This window comes from Apis dorsata, unplaced genomic scaffold (genome assembly GCF_000469605.1).
Source record: "Apis dorsata unplaced genomic scaffold, Apis dorsata 1.3 scaffold_132, whole genome shotgun sequence".
In the NCBI taxonomy this organism is placed as follows: domain Eukaryota; kingdom Metazoa; phylum Arthropoda; class Insecta; order Hymenoptera; family Apidae; genus Apis; species Apis dorsata.
The window spans coordinates 655,455-663,670 of NW_006263425.1; the positions used below are offsets into that span (position 1 = coordinate 655,455).

Consider the following 8,216-nt stretch of genomic DNA (forward strand, 5'->3'; position numbering starts at 1 on the left):
CTACTCACTCCGGTGTCAGACGTGTATTCGTGAAACCAGTCGAATTTCTATTCATCGGATTGTTCGTCTCTCGTGTTTGCCTCTTTTTTTTCGTTTTTGCTGTCATGCACGTTCTTTGTGCATGTATATGCGCGTAAGCATCGCTTGTCTTATTTCGTCTCGTTTTATTCTGCACATATACGGGTGTATATGCGTATATGTATATGTGTATGTGTGGCTGGCTCTCATAACAAGTTACGCGAGAAGTTAACGGAGATCAAACGGAATCGAACGAGATTTACTGTGGATCGATGAGAAGACCGGCATATAGGCGTGAAGTTAGCGGAAGCTGACCGTTGACACGTACGAAGTGCATTCGGTTTGTTATTCCGTCCTGTGCCTGGTCACCATCGTATTCGATTATCCAACGCGGATCTCTGTTTATCTTGATTCCGATCGATTGTTCGTCAGGGGATATCGAGAGGTGTCAACTGTCCATTGTTGCTGCGTGTGTACACGCCTATACAAACGCGTCTAGGTTGGGAGAAACGCGTGGAAAAGCTGTTTTTGCCGGTCGAAGTGTTCGTTCTATTGGCGAGCTTGTTCTTCAAGGTATGTATGCGAATATTCTTATCATTTTTTCGTTTAACGATGTTTATATAAAGCAATTTCAGCGTTTATATCGTTTTAAGTGCGAGGGAAAGTTTAACATATACGTGGTTCTATAGTGTCGGTGTGGCGCTGCGCATGGATCACCGGTAGTTCGATTCGCGTAAATATATATTCCCGCGAAAGTGTCGGATTTATATAACACATTATATACACGTGGAATAATATGTTTGCCAACAATATTAACGAATACAAATTGTTTCTTATAACCCAACTTCAAAGTTTTTTATCATTTCCATTATTTCTTAGGCAATTCGATTATTCGATATTCAATTTGTGCGATCGATATATCGATATACTTTGTCTACGTCATCAGTGACAAATCTAGTCAAATGACAGATTTAATCATATATTAATTTTTCTTTTAAAGTTGATATTTATTTTATTTCGTTAATATTTTGAAAAATATTTTTTATCATGATTTTTTCGTCCATATAATTATTAATATTTACCATTAATATATTACTATTATTATTATTGTTGTCTACAGTAGTATTGTAGTGTTGCAAAGTAGTGAACTAGCCACGCGTGCCCTGACACAAAAATAGTTTGAGAATGTTTAAAACTTTTGATTTATATTACTATCAAAATAAAGTACGAGTGCGGACGAAATTCCGAAAATGCAAATATATAATCGATCGTAAATTTCGGGGTGGAACGGTTAAAATGATCAGTGAAATTGTAAGTGGTGTATGATCGTGGTTTTCCATTTTGAATTCCATGTTCGAACGTACTAAGTAAGAAATATAATTGCAATGGACGAGTCCAAAAATAAAAATGTTTATTGTGACGTGTCGTTTATTTTTATATTGATATTATTTGCCAATATGTTCATTGCGATCTCGATCATCCATTAAGATACCAGATATATATATGAGAATACGATACGAGAAATATCACATGGATCGTTGGACTGCGTTCGAACATGTATAATCTTGAAAATTTAGGACAATCTTTTAAAAGGTATGTTTTTTTTTCACTTTCTCTTTATAACTATAAATAATATTGATTTTTATTAATTCATTTCAATGATTTTCATTAATTTTTATATTTGAAAAATTAATTTATATAATCATTTCATATATTTTTAATTATAGGTTAGGTATTCATTTTCAATATAAGATTAACTGTAAAGTTAAAATAATTTATTATGTTATACTAAGAAATTTAACACATAATATAGAATATTTGATATAAGTGTTGATATATGTTGGTATGTTGATATAAATCAATAATTATTATGAACATTTAAAAATTTTTTTTATTTCTTAATGATAATTTTCTTATAAATAATTTCTTATAAATAATTTATATAAATTTGTTTATAATTTGGAAATATTAAAATAGTTTTAAAATTTTTCATTTTTTTTCTACATATTAATATAATTCAAAGATTGTTTAGATATATATAAAAATAGAAATTTTTTATACATTACAGATAAAAATTTTTCATATTTTTGAAAATAGATGGGTGTTCATTAAAATTTTCTTATCTGGAAAAAATTTTAATATGGCTTATAAAATTAAATTTCGTATTTTCAAATGAGTTTCCATCAAATCTCTCTACGTATAATTTTTGATAGAAATTTTTTAAGAAACTAGAGAACATTTCGCATTCGACGAACAATGATGTTCGTGAATAGTTAAGTCTTTGAAAAGAATTTAAAACATGTCTTCTCTTTCCTGGATTAAAAATTGCTTAAATTCATTCGAGATTTTCAATTTAAATTATTCATCTTACAATATGAAAAATATTGTATGATAATTGGATTTTCATATTAAAAAATGATATGGATATATTTTTTTAAAAATAAAAAAAGAAATAAAAAAATTAAAAAAAGAAATAAATAAATACAGAAAATGATATTTGAAATTTTGAAAATTACGTATTAATTTTTCAAAAAAAAATTTTTTATTTTCTGAAATTTATATTTTTAGAAAATATTTTTTAAAATTTTTTAATTGTGCCAGTTTTTCTAATTAACAGATTTTTCCTATAATTTTTTATTTTTCTATTAATTAATTAATTTTTCAACTTTTTTATTTGAAAGGATTTAAATTTTTTTTGACATAATCTTCAAATCAACTTTATTTATTTCAAATTTTCCATTATTTAATTTTTTCAATTTAAAAATATACAGAAATTTTTTTTAAATATATAAATTTAATTTTATTTATATTTTTTAAATTCAAAATTTTCTCATGTGTACTTTTTTGCTACCAATTATAATAATAACAGATAATTAATATTTTTATACATTTTATACATATGCAGAAAAATATTTTTTCTCGATATTTTTTTTTCTGTATTCGTTTTATGAATACATATAGTTGCAGACACATTTATTGAACATCGATATTTCAAAGTATATTGAGGATTGAAGGAGCTGTCCAATTAGTGATGTAATATTTCATGCGAAAAATGCATCATTACGAGCCTATATATGTATATTTTTGATGATTATTCTTTCAATCCTCATCATTTCTCGTCCCAGATTATTCTTAGAGAAATTTTGTTGAAAATTTTCTGTAATCATTGCTTCAATTGTTTTTGAATAACTCTTTCGCGTTAATACGTATCGATATCTCGTTTCTTTATTTTGTTATTATTTTGCACATATTATTGATTTCATCTTTTTTTGTGATAGTTAATAATTAAACATAAAATAAAATTATATATAATTATATATACTAATTAGATTGAGAAGCATATTAAAAACTTTTTTATTTTCGAAAAGATAAAAAAGTGAGGTTATAAAATAGTTGACTTAATGAAATATAATGATGGATATAGTTAAATTAAAATTCCAAATAGCATTGAATCTTTTAGAATTTTTTAAAAGATCCGATTTTTCCGATTATTTAAATTATTTAATTATTACGTTGGTATAAGATCAATAGGTATTTCTTATTAAAAATATTAAATGTATTAATAAAATTAATATTAATTGTATTAAAATAACAATCTAAATTTTATATTATAAAAAATTTTAATAATAAAATAACGATTTTTAAAGATTATTAATAATTATTTCTTATAATTAAAAATTATAATTTCCTATTTTTAATTATAATTATATATATATATTATTAAAAAATCAATTATAATTACAAAAAAGAATTTTAATATTTATAAACGAGAATTTATTTCATTCATTTCAACAAGGTTTGAGGATAAAAAATAATAATGATCATAAGATAAAATATTAATGTAATTAATTTTTTAGTAGGTTTTTAATTATCAGTAATTATATACCAAGAAATTTAATGACATATCTAATGAAATTTAATCATATAAAATTAAATCATTTTTCTTATCATAATTCTTTTTTTTCCTTTTATCATTCTCCTCCTTTTTCACTTTATCACTCTTATCCTTTTCCTATTTATCATCCTTCTCTTTCTCTTCTATCACCCTATTCCTCTTTTTCTTTATCACTTTTGTTCTTTTTCTCTTTCTTTTTATCATCGTCTTTTTCCCCCTTTTTATTATCCTATTCCTCTTCTCCTTTATTATCCCCCTTTGCTTCCTTACTTTCAGCATTCTCCTCCTTTCCCTTTTTATCATCCTATTCCTATTTCTCTTTATCAGACAACTATTCCTCTTCCTCTTTATTCATCCTCCTCCTTTTTTTTATTTCATTATCTTTCAATTTAAAATCGCAATTAAATTTTTATTTAAACGAGAAAGTTGAAAAATTTTTATTAATTATATCAGAGGAAAGATTAACGCTTATACACGAGTCGTTATATGTTCTTCCACTCATGAACTCTCACTCGTATCCATTATTCGCGACTTCCGGTCGAGATCTCTCAGGAGCAAAACGACCAAATTCGAATAATGGACGATTTGTGCTATGGGCAATTGTACCTGTGGGTTCTACGGTTAACCTGGTCGGTTATTAAGTCACGAAACATACGGCCTTGTGCAGTGGATTTAACCTAAAAATATCCATTAAAGATACTGCTCCGATAATTATCCGCGCAATTTGTTCCAAGACTACGTTTTTTTACGTATGATTAGGAAATTGAAAAGTATCGAAAATATAGTAAAAAAATCTAAAAGGATTTTTTTACTTACGTAAAATATATTCGTTGCGAAGAATTGTATAAGTTAGGTTTGTACATAATTTCACATTTTTCGTGATAAATACTTAAATCACTTTAATATCTAATCTAATGCTAAATTATAATATATTATAATCATTTATAATCTAATTGAAAAATCACTGAAATATTATTTAAAATTAAAAAAAATTATCTTTCAACAGAATTATTTAATTTAATAAATGTTAAATTTTTTTGCTAATAATTAATCTTGACAGATTCACTTAATATAATAGTATTAATTTAACGATGTTTCGTAAACGTGATTTTATTTTTAAAATTCTTTGCAATACTCATCATTTCACTTCAATAATTTTGTTTATCATTTACTGTCATAAATTTATCAATTTAGTTGTATCTGTCTTCGGTATTGAATCAGTGAAATCGAAATGCGAGATGAAATATTCGAGAAAATATGTACATACATGAATATACATTGTTCATGATTTTAAAGAATTATGAATTTAATTTATCTCGGTTATTTGTCCAATTTTTATCTCTAGATAAATAAATTTATGTAGTTATTTTAATAGATTTGATAATTTTGTTATTAAATTTACACAAAAATATACAAAAAATAACAAATCTCTAATTAGATTTTATTTCTTCATGAAAATATCCATCGATAATGTATCTATAATTTACAAAATACAAAAAAATAGATTCTACGTACCAAAATCGAAAAGAATCCGATATAATACAATTTAAAATGAATACGAAGAGAACATTGCAATAACAAAACATCCAGAAATATATTTTTATACAGCGTTGCGCGCAATCATCGTCGAAAAGTCTTGTTACCACGAGTGAAAGTGGAAGAAGTCTTTGCTGAAACTGGAAGACTAGACAATGAGGCTGCTTGACATTGTTCCTCGAGGAGGCTGTTAAGTCAGTTAGGGCAGATAATGCGGGCGGGACACGATATAAAAGTAAAACGTTCGTGGAATTTAACGTTCTCGAGATAATCGTCGAATTTATAATCGAAAAATTAAGAAAGAAAAAAAAAAATAAAAAAAGAATGTACACGAAAAAGACGGAAAGAAAGGAAAGGAAAGGAGAAGAAAGAAAAGGTAGCAAGATAAGGTGGAGGTGAAAAGGAGGAAGGAAAAAATAAAAAAGAATCTCGAAGAGGGAGATTCTCGCGGGATGCTCGTAAATTCGAGTCAACGACCGACGATAAATTCATTCCGTGGCATTCTTAATTTTCGCGAATCGGATTAATCTCCTCAAAGAGACAGGATTCGAATCGTCGTGTCACGTAATTACGAAGAATAATGTAATTAGCGTCCCTATCGGTAAGAAGATGGAACGGTTCCTCCACGGCAAATTCATCGAGATATTTTTTATTTTTCTCCTTTATCCTACACATTTTTCTCGACAATTAAAATAGCTTTTGATTTTTCGATTTTTCGAATTTAGAAAAAAAAGATTAATTTAAAAATGAAACTATGCATCGACTCAATTTTTCCAGAATTAAATTTCGAGTCGAAACAAACAATTTACGTAAAAATAACACCGATACACCGATATATTTTATCCAAAATGATCTATATATACACGAAGGAAGACAGTTTTATTATTTCCAAATATATCTCCGATTTAAAAATATTTGAAGGAAGATATGAATAGGGAGGAGGGAAATTTATTGTTCAACAATCTATTACGCGGGCTCACAGCCCGTACGAAACACGAGGAACGCCGTCAAGGGGTTAATAAAACGGATCGTTTCGAGTCACCGCGAAATGCACGCGCCTAGTCGAGGATTTATCGTCGAATAATAACCGCGTAAACGTTTAAGCCGCAGAATTACGGTGCTTTACCGGCGAGCTTGGTCTTAATGCACATCGTCGTTGAATACCGTTGGATTTACACGAGCGCGTGTAGCCGCCACGAGGAGGATGGTGATGGTGGTGGTGGTGCATGGATCGAACGAAAACACCCGATTAACGATGTCGACGAGATCGTATCATCTATCGTCCTCGATCGTTCGATTTTACATGCATTTCCAAAGAAGGATAACCCTTCTTTCTCAAGGATGGAACGAAATGGATGGATGGATGGATGGATGGATATGGATGGTCGTGGTCAGGACGTGGTCACGTAGCTTGCGACAGGTCTTCTTGCGTTTCTTGCACGCGTGGGAGGGATGGAGGAGTGAAAAAGCGAACGTGATGGCGCGAGGGAGTTGAAATATTGGAAATATTGTTTTTCGAGTGGAAATTGTAGAGCTGTTAGTCGAGGAAAGGTTTTTTTTTTTTTTTTTTTTGAAAGGTTTCTATGTAGTGATGGATGGTGATGGAGGATAATTGTTTTGTAAATTGTTAAGAGTTAAATCTTTTTCGAAAGATTTTGCGCGAATATTTGTGAAACAGCAGTGATTGTTTGTTGAGAAGATCCAAGTTTTAATCTAATATCTAAGGAAGATAATGTTAAGTAGAAATTAGAGAATATTTTAGAAACTATAGTAAAAATTGTATAACTGTACGAAAATCGAGATCCAAGATGAGTATCTAAGAATATAACGGAGTCGGAATTTAATCCCAATATGGCTCCAAGTTTCTTTCTTTATTTTGTCGAATATAGAAAAGGATGAGGCGAGTGGATGAGAAACAGAGTCGAAAGTTAAAATAAACATATCGATGAGTTTCGTTGAGGTTAAGAGGAATTATCCTCGATGGAATTATCTTCTCGTTATTCAACTTTAATCGTAATTGGATTTAAAAACTTTCCAAAGAATTTCCTTTCCTTTTTTAATTATATTGTATACTTATATTAAAAAATTCCATTATATATTTGAACAATATCGTGATTAAATAAAATCACGTTGAAAGGAAATCAATAAAAATTATTCTATCTTATTTTCTTTTATATGTTGAAAAATATTCCTCTTCAATATTATATATATATATATACATTAATGTTGAAATATTTTTCAATCGATCAATGTAAATGTTATTCTAGATATACAAATATATATATGTACAAAGTTCCAAGATTCACGATCGTTTTATCTTCTTCCATTAAAAAGACACACCTACGCCGTTTCGAGATGTAAAATTTCGTTATCACCGTGAGAAAAACATTTTCTCGACAAGCGTGAAACTCGAATATTCAAAGCTTCTTCCTGTCAATGAAAGGCGGCGAGATTATCAAAGATTCGTGATGGATAGGACAAAAGAAGGAGAGGAATAAGACGTTCTGAAATGTCATTATTATAACAGATTCATTCTCACGACAAAATATACTTCACTTTACGATAAAAATTATATTTCTAATGAACGTGGAAAATTATTGAATTGCGTAATTGTAAAATTTACAATTATTACAAAAATTATGAATTATAATATAATTAAATATTTCTAATTCTAAATAAAGATGTAGTAATAGAGATAGTGTCATCAATTTTAATTTTTCCTTTTCGCGTAGTTTTTCTGTTTTCACAAAAAAAAAAAAAAAAAGTA

The 8,216-nt window shown here is 28.2% G+C and overlaps 1 protein-coding gene across 1 annotated transcript in view; it reads left to right on the forward strand.

Annotated features, from left to right (window-relative positions):
• The first annotated feature begins 7 nt into the window (after nt 1-7).
• Nucleotides 8-8,216, forward strand: part of LOC102673240 (receptor-type tyrosine-protein phosphatase kappa) — a 107,600-nt gene continuing 99,391 nt past the window's right edge. Inside the window, exon 1 of the mRNA XM_006613057.2 lies at nt 8-591. The gene's annotated coding sequence lies outside the window, so the exon portion shown is untranslated. The remainder of the gene's footprint in view (nt 592-8,216) is intronic.